Source organism: Hydractinia symbiolongicarpus, chromosome 2 (assembly GCF_029227915.1).
Source record: "Hydractinia symbiolongicarpus strain clone_291-10 chromosome 2, HSymV2.1, whole genome shotgun sequence".
Lineage (NCBI taxonomy): Eukaryota > Metazoa > Cnidaria > Hydrozoa > Anthoathecata > Hydractiniidae > Hydractinia > Hydractinia symbiolongicarpus.
The window spans coordinates 28,333,650-28,349,129 of NC_079876.1; the positions used below are offsets into that span (position 1 = coordinate 28,333,650).

Below are 15,480 nucleotides of genomic sequence, written 5' to 3' on the forward strand. Positions count from 1 at the left end.
AAAAGGACAACGACACCTTATTTCATGGGCAGAAGCAATGCATATAAGGACAAACAAGAAACAAAGAAGGCAGATAATAAAAGGAGAATTGAATTACATAGTATGTAAATCTGTGGAGACTCTGATAAAAATTATAAATGTTGAAAATTATATTGTATGGTAGTAAAACTTGAGAGCCAATACTGTTTATGTATAAAATAGAAGTAGAGGGTTTAAATTTTACAATTTTTAAAGTTTTTAAATTTTACAACGAATGCTTGATGCTGAAATATTTTGCTCAATGTGTTTTTATTTCTAAATATATACAGTATTAGGATATGGTTAATAGAATTAGGGAACATACTATATTTTTATCTCAAAATATACAGATTTTTTTGGCTTGATATTCAAAAACATTTTGTCTGTTGTTTTGAATTTTGGATAGTGAAACAAACTCCAATACATTTTTGTTGATACATGTTGTGTCATCATACTTTATTTTCTACTTTTTCATATTTGAAGGAACACATTCAATTAGCATTGGATTTATTGGCTACAATGCCGCCATCACAAAACAGTTCTCAACTATGGGTAGACTTCATGAAGTGTCATCCCAATGGATGGAAAATACCGGAATTGATGGTAAGTAGAATTGTTGTTACAATTCTTGACACTTCGTATATCACGATTTTACATTTATTGTGAAAACATTCGGATAGAGGTACTGTAGGGCTCAAAAAATAGTGGCAACAACGAAAATATTATTACACAAAAATATCTCCCAATATATACTACATCGTATTTTTTAAAGGATTGTCGATGAAATTTAAAAGAGTTGTTCTGATTGAATTAGAGCTGTTGAAAAGATGTGAAGAAGAAGTCGGCATACTCAAAAAAGAAATGTCTAGCTACTTGCTTCCTTTTTGCTGCTTGAAGAAACTCTTCACGTTAAGATTTCAATCAAGAACTACGATATTTTCGATTCTCACTTTTACCACACGCTTGTCCTATTCGTACGGAGATTAGAAGACAATGTGAAAGTGCGCGAAAAAACTATAAAAACCCAATTAAAATTAATGTGACGTGACGGGTCTCCATCTCCGAGACGGATCTTCATCGTTTATGTTCAAAACAGTTTTCTTCTTCTCCTCCTCACTCACTCCACGCAGCATGTTCTATTGTTTGTAATCAATTTATATTATCAACTTGTGTCAAGTCATTAAAATATGTTTCTGAACTATAAAGGGAATAAAGAAATTGAGTTTGTTCCAAAGTCTTTTAGCCCGCATTCATTTCATTCTACTTCAATCAAAACTATTAGCTGTATACTATTTCAACTATTTGTAGAATATATTTTTTTAACAAGTACTTATTTGCTTCTTATAATAATACAAGATGTATAGTATACGTAAAACTAGCTCACCTCATACGTGGCACTGTATTATATATATTCATTTGTGGAAATAAATTGAAATCAATCACAATGGGCTATCAAACAGAAAGTGAATGTTTCAAAATATCATTCCGGGCATGCTATGTAATATATTAAAAAGGATGGCCACAAGCTTGATCATATTTTTTTTGAAGTAATCACATAAAAAACTTTCTATATTAACAAAAAGCAATATATAAAGAAGTAGTAATCTTCTTGTGAAACATTCTGTGATGCCACAGATGCTAATGGTTTTGACTTTCGTAGTGCATGAGCATATTTTTTGAAAAAAATAATTATTTGAGGAAACTACAAAGAAAAATTGAGTTACTGTCAGTACATTTATATACATTATGAGAACCATCATAAAACCATTCAATAAACCTGAAAGTATAATTCATAACTTCAGTCTATGAAATACACAAACACATTTCATCAAGAAACTACAACTAAAAACTACAATCGTTCAATATATATTAACAATTGTTTCACAAAAAAAACGGATTCTTTTATATTCGAAAGCATAACAGATTATTCCTTAACGAAGACGACGTGATACACGTTTGCCTAAAGTTCATTCCAGTATATGTTAACAAGTTTTAATGTTGTGAAACAAAAAAAGGTTTCGTTCAACCAAGAGATAATCGCTATATACAAAAGTATTCAGGCCTCAATTCATCGAAACAAGACAAGTAGAGTTCGTATATGTGATAATACATTAGACACAATTCATTTCCGGCCAAAATTAAGCGAAACGAGAGAAATCTGCAGGGCTTAACTGATAATGCCATAGACAAGTGCCGACTTCGGTGTTATGAAAGGCCCAATTCACCAAAACAACGGAACCTGCTATGTATGGATTGCTTCTAGAAACAGGACCATTTTCCTAAATTTTTTTTCAACGACCTAGCTCACCGAAACAATCAAATCTATTATGTACGGATTCCTTTTAGAAACAGGATCCTTTTTCTGAATGTTTACCAATGGCTCAATTTACCGAAATAACCGAATCTGTGATGTATGAATTGCTTCTAGAAACAGAAGCTTTTTCGTGAATGCTTAACAATGGGCCAATCCACCGAAACAACTGAATCTGTGATGTATGGATTGCTTCTAGAAACAGGAGCTCTTTCCTGAATGATTATCAAAGGTCTAATTTGCGGAAATAACTGTATCTCTTACTTATCAGAGGCTCGATTTACCAACATAACCGAATGTGTTATGTATGGATTGCTTTTAAAATCGGGAATTCTCACCTGAATATTTTGTGAAGGCAATTTCGCAAATGTTAGCCAACTTTATGTGTATGGATTGCTCCTGACTTGCCAATTCTTTCCTAACTTTTTTGTTAAAGCCTTACAGATGTAAATTTCTTCCGCCCTTTAAGGAAATAAAAATCTGATATTAAAGTACCACATCAAATGCGGTTGATTAACAATTAATATTAAAAATCAAATAGAAGAATAATTTTAACAAAAGAGCTTTGGCTCTTTTGGGATAAGGCAGTTTAGAAGGGGATTAAACACAAGACGACGATAAACATTTGCGTAGATATTTACGCTCCATCTTATAATACAACCACTATGTATATAACACCAAATGTCAATAAGAAAACAAATTAATCAAGTTCAGAGAGCACAGAAAACGAATACAAAAAGTTGTATCCACAAGGTTCCAGCCCTGCTCAGTTTTATGGTACCGCCAAGGTTCACAAGATACCACCTAATTCTACAGTAGCTGACGATTTACCATCACGACCCATACTTACAACACATCAGACTACCTCGCGAAATCTTTAACACCGCTGACAAAGTCAACATATACTACTGAAAGCTCTTTAGATTTTATATTATCATTGAAAGGAGAAAAGATACCTCATAATTACAAACTAGTACCTTTTGACGTCACTAGTTTATTCACCAACGTTCCGTTGGAACAAAAGATAGACATAATATTGCAAAAGATATATGCTGAAAAAGTTATAGAAACAAAAATTAAGCGAGAGAAAATGAAACATCTATTAATCTCATGTACAAAACATGTACATTTCAGTTTTAACAACCAACTTATATTCAGGTAGATGGTGTAGCAATGGGCTCGCCTCTAGGACCAGTCCTAGCATATCTTCATGGTTGAGTTGGAGAATGAAATAGTCCCAAAATTAGAAAATTCAGTAAAATTTTGGAAGAAATATGTAGATGACACTGTTAATGAAAACCAGATAAACAATGTGCTGATCACACTTAATAGTTACTATTCGAATATCCAGTGAACATATGAAGTTAAAAACGATAACTACATAGCCTTTCTTGATGTAAAAACACATCTATTTATCGAAAAGACACGAACACTGACATATAAATGCACTAGAATTCATCTGCATCACGCCCATGGAAAGTTGAAACGGTTAAATGGTTGGTGTTGAGAGCGTTTAATATATGCTCTTAATCACAAGATCTGAAATACGAACTAAATCACTTAAAAAATGTGTTTATAAAAAACTTATCCCGAAGCAGTTGTATCTAATGTAATTAATAACACACAGCGAAATTTCAACATTCAAAATGCCGACACTGTTTCTGAAGAAGACACCAATGAATCTCCAATAACACCTTTCATGGTTTTTATTCTGTCAAGTCTGGCTACGGGAAAATAAATAAGGTTAATTTCGTTTAAGAAAAGCGAATTAGAAAATAATGGTAACTGCTTAGTAAAGCGTCTAACACTTTTAAACAGTTTCTATCAGCCAATGTCAAGCCACGCATTGCTGATCAATGTAAAATGTTATGTTTGCTATTTTCTGTGAAATAGAACCAAGGATGAACACAACATGGTGTTGTGTACAAATATACTTGTCCGGTGGAATAGTGCGATGCTACATACATTGGTGAAACAGCCAGGAGGCTTAATGAAAGATAGACCACCAAAAACGCGATAAGAACTCTCACATCCTAAAACATTCAGTCATTGAGAATTACCAACTTGGTGAACAAAAGAACTTCAGTATTTTGATAGATAATGTTCACCACTTTAAAAAGAAAAAAATAGCTGAGGCCATGTATATTTGTGATAACAGTCCCACGCTTAATGTACAGGGATTATCTGTTCCATTAAAATTGTTTTAAGGGGAGGAGTGCATTTGTTACCCTCACCAACGGTATATAGTTTATATACCTTTGGGTATGCCGTTATGTGTTATATGTTTCGTTAAGTATTGTTTTATACGTCCTCTGTGTATTGCGTAGTTGTTGAAAATTATATTTAAAAAACTTTTGAGATAATTGTAACAATTTACGTTGATAATTGTCTTGTAGTGACAAGACGAAATATCCGTTAAAATAAAATAAAAAATGTCATCATCAATCAAACTTCTCGTATTTATTTTTATTGTGAAGTTATATACCGAATTAATATATAAGACTAATTAAGCAAGAACATATTTGTTAATATCGATCTGCTTGTGCTAAGGCACTTGCCATTGTATAACTGGATGTCAGTTGAGCTTGCTGCAATTTTTGGTTATATAAATTGGCAAAACAGTAACAGCTAGTGGATTTCAATAATCAGTTTCTTCACTAAAAAACAATTAATCTTTAAGAATCTTGCTATTAGATCACAGAAATGTTACACGAAAAAACTTTGGAAATGAATACAATTAATTTGGAAACTATGAATTTAAGGAAAAGTAATAGCAAACAGAGAAATATATCAACTAGCAGTCATAATATGTATTGTAAAGAAACAAATAACAACAACATGATCAACACTAACATTTTATTCCAATACATGGAAAAAGAGTTTGGCAGTACTTTTAAGCTCTATCATGTGTACAGGTAGTGGCATAAAAAGACACCTTAGTCATTAAAGTTACTGCAAAAAAACTTTCATAACAAAAGAACCATCCAGTATGTAAATTCTCTTACAATTCTGCCTCAAACCACTGATGGTGATTTATATTTAATGTGGTCTGTGCTCAATGGATTTCAGGATGGACCAGGTTTCCAGGGTTTAGCTCCCATTGCTACAAAAATCTTTATGAAATGACAAACTAACTAGACAATGGGGGGACATTGAACTTATAATCTCAAGTAGAGGAGATGATTCAAACGCTCTACCGACAGAGCTGCACTAAATCCATCATCTTTTTAAGAACTTATGGGAAAACGACCTTATATTTGCTGCAATGATTTCCACAACATAGCTTAGTACACCTTTTTTGCTTGACATGACATTCATACTCTTTTTAGAAAGATTGCAGTTCCCGAGCATTAACAAATGTAAAAATAAGATTTTGCATTGATTATAATGTTTTGTTAGAAACAGCATCCATACTTTTACTAACAGCGCGTGAAACCGCCACAGCATTGACGCAATTTTTATATTGATTTTCACCACACAGTGTTCTGTTAAAGGCACATAAGACGTATATTGGTTCCATGGTTACAGAACTCTCATGCACACATTCGCTAAAATTTTCAAGAGGGGAAAGCAAATACACAGTTTGTGCTTGCTATCAACGACACAGTATCCATAAATTCGGCAGATTTTTTTAAAAAAATTATATTTGGCGCACTTTTTTACATGTGTTGTAAACGACTCAGCATCCATACATTTCTTAGATTGTTTTTCACTGATCATTCACTCGTTCGTTGTAATGTAATCAGTTTCTCCACTAAAAAACAAAACACAAAACAATAAAATATTGAAGCAATTCTCCGGAATTTGCAGACAATACATAGAGGTCTAATAGTACTCTAAAAGATGTGTTCACATATTTCTATTTGAGGAGTCTAAAGCAATAAAAAAGCAAGGACTTACATTTACATTGTATGGATCTTCGTTTAATATTATTCTTACGATTTTTCATATCAGTAATTGGCTGTCTGTTCTATATTACCAAAAATACAATTTAGCAAAGCAAAAAAATGAATGCCAAGATTTAACCTAAATATAACGTAAATATTTCTTAATAACCCTAGAAGGACACTGGTCTCTGCTTCATGTACAATAAAAATATAAAGTAAAAGAACGTTTTAGTCCAAAGTAAAAGTCTGCATAACTTTTTAAACAGTTGTGTGAAAGTTTAACAAACATTTAAGAAATTTCCTCAAATAATTATTTTTAACGTTGCAAAAATAAGAAATATAAAAACATTTATATATATGCAAATAGTAATGAATGGAAACATTTAAGAAGTTTCCTCAAATAATTATTTTTTAATGCTGGAAATATATAAATAAAAAAACCCATCTATTCATGCATGCAGATAGTAATGAATGGAAACTCGTTGTTCTTAATTGAAAAAAATTTTTTATATAGAAAAATCCTAGTTGGTACACATTGCATTTTTGCTGTTTTTTAGGCTGAATCAAAAAGAAAAACATTTATGTGGAGTATTTGTTCCACTAGTGCTATTGGCTTTATACCATAGGTTATAACTGTGTGCCGTTTTCATGAATACAAATAGGTCCAGAATCAATTTTTAAAAGCCAATTGCTCTTTTCAAGTACAAGTTTCAGGAATTTCATAATGTTTCTTCATTGACGGTATTTTTTGGGCTTGGTGACTTGTTGATTATATTTTCAGCCTGAACACATATGTATTGGTTTTGACGCACAATCAAACACTTGCAACACTGACACTGGCCCATTGTGGCCAAAAAGTAGCGATGTATGTCACTCACTAACTGCAATGCTTGTTGGTTCTTTTTTCCTTATTGCTTTATAAAAATCCAAACAATGTTTTCAATTCTGTTGACATGGTCACAAAAAGACAAATAGAAATAACAGACTTCGTAGACTACACATTCATTGAGAAAATTGTATTACATCCAGACTATTAGAGAACTCCATTTCAATTAAATTTTAACAAAGTTTTGTGATATATAGTATGATTTTCATTAAGTATATGCGGGAATATTGGAATACCATGCTTGACTCTGTACAGTTAATCAGTTAAAGCTAAGATGTTAATGGATAACAATATAGAACCACTGAATTATGTTTCACGTGAATTAAATTCCATGTGGACTATTTTTTTTTTGTGGATGCCACATCGTCTGTAATTAGTTTGCAGTGAGCTGATTAATTAATGTGAATAACTGTTTTTTGTAGACAGACTTAGTTCAAATATCTCAAGTGGACTTAATTTGACAATTTTTTTAAACAACAATACCATGAATTTTACCCATGCTAAACATAATTCACGGAATACAAACACTGTGATCAGTAGGAAACGCATGTTTGGCCAATGTAGCTTTGATACACAAAGAAATATTGACATAAATTCTGTATTTTTTCTTAAAAAAAACAAAAAAATGTTCCCTGATTTTTAAAATGTATGTTGGGTTTATAGTTAACGGACTAGTTTTTATGTGTCTTGAGCCATCGTGACAACGTTTTGCAAAATAGAAAATGTTTGGTGGCTAATCCTGCTGGAAAAGGTTTTAATATGGTGTAGTTATTTCGTGCTTTTTTCACCGCTACTTGTGAGATTTTAAAATATATGTTCAGGTAGGGGGTACAGTACATCTGAATAAAGCACTCCGCCATGATGTGTGACGGTTTAAGTGATCCAACTGGCATTCAATGTCTTATAAATAACTCAATTTTATTTGAATCGCACTTGCAGAAAACTTCTTTCTATAACAACTCAACAGAGTTTTAGTATAACGTATATCTACACTAATCACTAGATGAATGGCAGGGTTTAACTGCATTTAACGCTCAAACTGTCGTTTAACATAGATATTGAGGTCAACATACCCATACTCATCGAAAAGGATTGGAATGAGTACTATTACAGGGAACTGTTACAATTCGGGCATAAGCCATCTAACGAAGTGGACGGAAATGCAATAGCAATAATAAGAACTGATTCTTTACAAAACGAAAGCATTGTTGTACACATGCCACAAAACATATCAAAAATATTTTTCATGTTCTTGAAAGTCTCGAACACTTCGATTACAGCTTAGGTTTGTGGAAAGAGAGTTAATCGTGGAGGTGGATATGGTCTGGAAATACCAGTTGTGTATAAGTTTTATGGACAAGAAAAATTGATTGACTGGTTTGCAAAGAAGATTGAGACTGTAAAAGCAGACATTTCCTGTAAAGTTTTAAAGTGTTTAAAATAGATATTTTAAAATTAAATGCTTATCTCTAATTTTTTGGATTGTACGCTAATTGGAGAGAAAAAAAGCCTATAGTTGCCATTTCGTGCAAAAAAATTTGTCCGCTCGAGTGTCCGTTAATTAAGTGTCCGCTAATTGAAGAGAATACTGTATACATTTATTTTCAGCAGCGTTTTAAGCTCTACTCAATAAAGGCGACGGGGAAACACGGGGAAAATTTTTTTTTTGTGTATTCACTAAGTAGATTTTTCTGCGGGCCTTATCGACTAGTGTAGGTGCTTACACGATTTCAACTGAGTTAACTATTTTTACTCGCTAAACGACAAAATTACAAGACAAAATTTAAGCAACAAATTACACATGTAAGATGACATAAAATATAATAAGAAATAAACACTTACTAGATATATAGTGGCGTAAGCCAAGCCAACTACATGTGAGAGAAAACAACTAAAACAGATGCTGAGATACAGGACAACTCCTGTGATGTATGAAAGAAAAATTTCACTCAACAGCGAATTTATTACAAAAATGTATGTTCGACTCTGTCATTACACGTTGAAGACTGAATGCGCAGAAAAAAGATGTGCAAGATGTGCAGAAAATTTAACTAAAAATAGTACCAAAATTACAATTATTCTCTTTACATAATTAACACGGGACAATACATCACAACACAAAACTAACAAAATGCATCTTGTTCTCCACCGCAGAGCGAACTCTACAGCAGAGCACATACGCGACACCACAAGGACAATACAAATGACGTATTAAAATAAATGTCAATACGGCCGGAAATTCATCTAGGCTGTTGTTTTGTGAGCTACTTTACGTATCCGCACCCTAAGCAACGTTCATTTACACATATGCGCATTAGAAAAGATAGAATTATCACATTTATGTTATCTTAAAATAACTCGAGTTATCTTACAATCAAGACATTTATGTGAATATACACGCATTCCGAAATCACATTAATAGAGTTATCTTAAGATAGCACTTGTTATCTTAAAATAACTTTATTAATGTGACTTTTGAATGCCGTAGGGCTGAGCCGAAACCAAACCATCGCGCTATCGCAATTAAAAAAGGTATTAAAATTAAAAACTTAAATTTAGAGTTAAAAACTCTAATTTAGTATTTTTAGAAAAAACAACTTTTCTTTTTTATTTCCAGATCTCCTTCCTGGTTATTTCTTGAAGTTAGATATGTCAGGTTAACAATAACAAATTTTGAAGAGGTTTTTCTGTTTGTGTAAAATCTTTCTGACGCTATACGTTAATTATTTACTAAGGGTAATCAATTTCATTGTAGCGCGCTCTCAAAATGAGCCCTAAAAGAAAGCCAGCCCTTAGCAAAAAATGGCTATAAATATTTCATAAGTTATTAAATGTTTCAATCCAAATATTAAATTATTACGGTTCTTGACATTCCTTTACATTTCGGGGATCGTGTGCGCGGGGTTGATGATGGGCTATGTTACGGTAATCCCCTAAAAATAAGTTAATAAAAAGGGAGAAGAAAAACGCGAATGGTCTGAAAAAGATCCTGAATCTAAACATAGATCTTGATAAACGTAGGTCTCTTTTAATGTGTTTCTTTGTGAACTAAAAAATCTCACTATAGGAGTCTCAAAGGCTCTTTATAGGAGAACAGAGGTTTCTACTGTTACATGTATGTTAGCAATTTATTATGTATAAATATGCCTCAGGGTAAGATATCAAAGTTTCCAATAATCTGTTAGGTTTACTGAATTTTGTTTGATCTGACCTACATACTAACTATGAGTATAGCCTAACGCAACTATGACATCATAACCATTGAAACTTTAAATTGCTTCTAGTCAACATTAGAGTAAAAATAAATAATAAAAACATGTCTGTCATGTCACATCATACTTCATTTTAAGTGAAGAAAATAAAAAAAAAAGTTTGACCTTTGTTTCCCATTACCACGAACGTTTGTCTGTTTTATAAAAATAATGTTTTGAGTAAAAAATTTTGGAATGAATTTCTCTACAAATTGTCATTTTGCTCGATATTCAGCAAATTATAAAGTGTAACCTTTCTGGAGTATGGCATTGAAAAATAGGTGCAACTTACACTCGTTTTTCCGTAGTATAATTCGTGCACATTAACCAATCACAGAAAAACTTAACCACATAAGAATATAAAAACCATTTCCGTTAAGGTGGATTTCCACTTAAAATCAAACAAATCGGAAAAAAGCAATAAAAATACTGAAATTTGATTAAATATCTGCTAATTATTTTGTTTTTAAATTTTTTTGTTCCTGAAAGTTGACTGGCTTTAAACCTTTCTGCTTTCTTAGCATTGAAATAATCCACTCCGCCGCTATTCCTTTGCAGGCTTAATTTTGTTTTAAAAAGATTTAATCTTTGACGTCAGTTAACTAGAGAGTTGATATTAAAACTGGCTGAACTGACTTGAACAACGCTCAATCAATAGTCATGACTATGCCAAACCTACAATCTTGGGCGACGTTTTTGGTTATAAAATATGGTGTAGGTAGGACCAGCTCATACACGTTGTTAACATTTCTTAAAGTACTGAGAGAAAAAGATATTTTTATTTTCCCATTTTTTGCTAAAATTGACCAAGTCCCAAGTCATTTAACGTACAAAACGCCTCAGATTATTCTGCGGCCTGTTAACAATACAGTTGATAACTCCAGCATTCATTTTATCAAATCACTTTCTCGAGTCTCTTGAACTTTCGTTAATACTTCATGGAGAAAGACATAAACAGAAAAATAACTGATACAAATATAATCTGATTTCTAACATATATACATCGTGCTTTTAAACAATTTTGGCAGAGCTACATATCAGTCCAGAACCTTTAGGACTGTGAAATATTTCTGCCAAGTAATTGTAAAAAATGTTTAGTAAAATAAAAAAAAATAATAAACCTATGTAAATAAGCAAAATAGAAAGAAAATAAAACACTTCAACACTACAAAACAAAAGTAAGTTCAAATAAAAAAGATATCGTTCTAAATTTTAAACACTTTCTAGACAAAACAGTGATTTTATATATGTCCTTTTTGTTTTTCGACCAATAACAGCCTTGACAAATTGTGCACTTAATAAGGTTCAGCATAATTAACGTAATATATATCTACGATATCTCCAAAATTACATAAGATGTAAACTACATTTATTAAAACGCTTAAAAACGTATTTGTCCGAATCATGCTACTAGACACAAAAAGTTATTAAACAAAACAAAGAAGCACGACATTTTATAGTTTGTTACCACTTGCTATTTTAATATAACGCAGTAAAAAAAAGGAGGTAATTCAGCACGTTTTTTATCTCATTTTCTTTTCCGCTTCCCTTCCACCCTCTCATTAGCGCTCAGGATGTCAAATAGTATAACGCTTTCTAAACGAAGTATAATACAGCTAGTTATTTATATACTAGTTTATACTTCATGCATTTTTAGCACAAAGTGTAGATTATGAACGATTAGTTAGTGCAACACTCCAGTTCTATAAAACAACGCCTAAAAATTTTCTAAAGAGATTCTATTTCGTCGGAATTTTTTTTTATACGCCGGTTTTTACAACGGGAAATGTAATTGTTTTGTTATGAATTGGTGTATTGGTATTATTTTGTTTTAATCTGCAACATTTTTTAAAAAATTAGGGTGATAAGAATGCACGAAAAAAACTTCGATATTTCGACTTACAAGAACACCGTCAAGGAATATTAGAGCCAGTATTAAACACTGCAGGACCTCTGAAGCAAGTTATATATATCCTAACATGGGGAGCAATGATTAGTGCATATTATAGTATCAGGATACGAAATTGTAGGAATCCCGCAATCCCCCCTTGCCTCTGCATTCCACCACGCCACACGCATATCGATGTTAAAAATTCCCAATTAGAAATATTGTCGTCCCAAAGTTTACAAAATTAAAGATAATCTTTGAAGCTCAAAAATAAACAACTTAGCTTTGGTCTAATTTAGGTAACGCAGTAGTGTTCATCTTATTGGCGTATAGATAGGGATAATACTAATGATTTGTCAAACTACAGAGTACCACTGTTTATTCAACATGCTGTCGTCGAGTGTTTATTGTAGCCCCTTTGCAACGGTTGTAGGTTTTCGACTAGTGACTTACACGAAAGTCAAGCTAATGGCGGGGGAAAATGTATGATCACTGAGGACAAAAACAACAAACTTAAATCATCTTAAATATCACACTGGACATCCAAATACAAATGACAGAAAAATCCCATATATAGCTTTATTACCCAGGTAAAGGGCGGCATGTCATTGGTTACAACTTACGTCATAGCGGCAATAACAACCGTGTTTAAAGTTTTAATAATCCATATAACAACGTATTACTATTATTGTATTACGGAATACTACAAGGTATTACAGTATATTACTGAATACTACAAGGTATTACAGTGTATTACCGAATACTACAAGGCATTGCAGTATATTACTGAATACTACAAGGTATTACAGTCTATAACTGAATACTACAAGGTATTACAGTGTATCACCAAATACTACAAGGCATTACAGTATATTACCGAATACTACAAGGTATTACAGTGTATTACTAAATACTACAAAGTATTACCGAATACTACAAGGTATTACAGTATATTACTGAATACTACAAGGTATTACAGTGTATTACCGAATACTACAAGGCATTACAGTATATTACTGAATACTACAAAGTATTACAGTGTATTACCGAATACTACAAGGTATTACAGTATATTACTGAATACTACAAAGTATTACCGAATACTACAAGGTATTACAGTATATTACTGAATACTACAAGGTATTATAGTGTATTACCGAATACTACAAGGCATTACAGTATATTACTGAATACTACAAGGTATTACAGTGTACTACTGAATACTACAAAGTATTACAGTGTATTACCGAATACTACAAGGTATTACAGTGTATTACTGAATACTACAAAGTATTACAGTGTATTACCGAATACTACAAGGTATTACAGTATATTACTGAATACTACAAGGTATTACAGTGTATTACTGAATACTACAAGGCATTACAGTATACTACTGAATACTACAAGGTATTACAGTATATTACTGAATACTACAAGGTATTACAGTATATTACTGAATGCTACAAGGTATTACAGTGTATTACCGAATACTACAAGGCATTACAGTATATTACTGAATACTACAAGGTATTACAGTGTACTACTGAATACTACAAAGTATTACAGTGTATTACCGAATACTACAAGGTATTACAGTGTATTACTGAATACTACAAAGTATTACAGTGTATTACCGAGTACTACAAGGTATTACAGTATATTACTGAATACTACAAGGTATTACAGTGTATTACTGAATACTACAAGGCATTACAGTATATTACTGAATACTACAAGGTATTACAGTGTACTACTGAATACTACAAAGTATTACAGTGTATTACCGAATACTACAAGGTATTACAGTATATTACTGAATACTACAAGGTATTACAGTGTATTACCGAATACTACAAGGCATTACAGTGTATTACTGAATACTACAAGGTATTACAGTGTATTACCGAATACTACAAGGCATTACAGTATATTACTGAATACTACAAGGTATTACAGTGTACTACTAAATACTACAAAGTATTACAGTGTATTACCGAATACTACAAGGCATTACAGTGTATTACTGAATACTACAAAGTATTACAGTGTATTACCGAATACTACAAGGTATTACAGTATATTACTGAATACTACAAGGTATTACAGTTTATTACCGAATACTACAAGGCACTACAGTGTATTACTGAATACTACAAGGTATTACAGTGTATTACCGAATACTACAAGGCATTACAGTATATTACCGAATACTACAAGGTATTACAGTGTATTACTAAATACTAAAAAGTATTACTGAAAGTATTACAGTGTATTACTAAATACTACAAAGTATTACTGAATACTACAAAGTATTACAGTGTATTACTGAATACTACAAGGTATTACAGTGTATTACCGAATACTACAAGGTATTACAGTATATTACTGAATACTACAAGGTATTACAGTGTATTACCGAAAACTACAAGGCATTACAGTATATTACTGAATACTACAAGGTATTACAGTGTATTACTGAATACTACAAGGTATTACAGTGCATTACCGAATACTACAAGGCATTACAGTATATTACCGAATACTACAAGGTATTACAGTGTATTACTAAATACTACAAAGTATTACTGAATACTACAAAGTATTACAGTGTAATACTGAATACTACAAGGTATTACAGTGTATTACCGAATGCTACAAGGTATTACAGTATATTACTGAATACTACAAAGTATTACAGTGTATTACTGAATACTACAAAGTATTACAGTGTATTACCGAATACTACAAGGTATTACAGTATATTACTGAATACTACAAGGTATTACAGTGTATTACCGAATACTACAAGGCATTACAGTATATTACTGAATACTACAAGGTATTACAGTATATTACTGAATGCTACAAGGTATTACAGTGTATTACCGAATACTACAAGGCATTACAGTATATTACTGAATACTACAAGGTATTACAGTGTACTACTGAATACTACAAAGTATTACAGTGTATTACCGAATACTACAAGGTATTACAGTATATTACTGAATACTACAAGGTATTACAGTGTATTACCGAATACTACAAGGCACTACAGTGTATTACTGAATACTACAAGGTATTACAGTGTATTACCGAATACTACAAGGCATTACAGTATATTACCGAATACTACAAGGTATTACAGTGTATTACTAAATACTACAAAGTATTACTGAAAGTATTACAGTGTATTACCGAATACTACAAGGCATTACAGTATATTACCGAATACT

The 15,480-nt window shown here is 31.9% G+C and overlaps 1 protein-coding gene and 1 long non-coding RNA gene across 2 annotated transcripts in view; one reads left to right on the forward strand and one right to left on the reverse strand.

Annotated features, from left to right (window-relative positions):
• The window catches only part of LOC130630501 (membrane-spanning 4-domains subfamily A member 8-like), a 40,920-nt gene that overhangs the window by 9,375 nt on the left and 16,065 nt on the right, over nt 1-15,480 (forward strand). The window lies entirely within an intron of this gene.
• LOC130630503 (uncharacterized) lies at nt 5,939-9,715 on the reverse strand. Its single transcript, XR_008982078.1, has 3 exons — nt 8,945-9,715; nt 6,230-6,355; nt 5,939-6,083 (listed from the first exon to the last, which is right to left on the reverse strand). It is a non-coding gene; the product is annotated as an uncharacterized LOC130630503 (long non-coding RNA).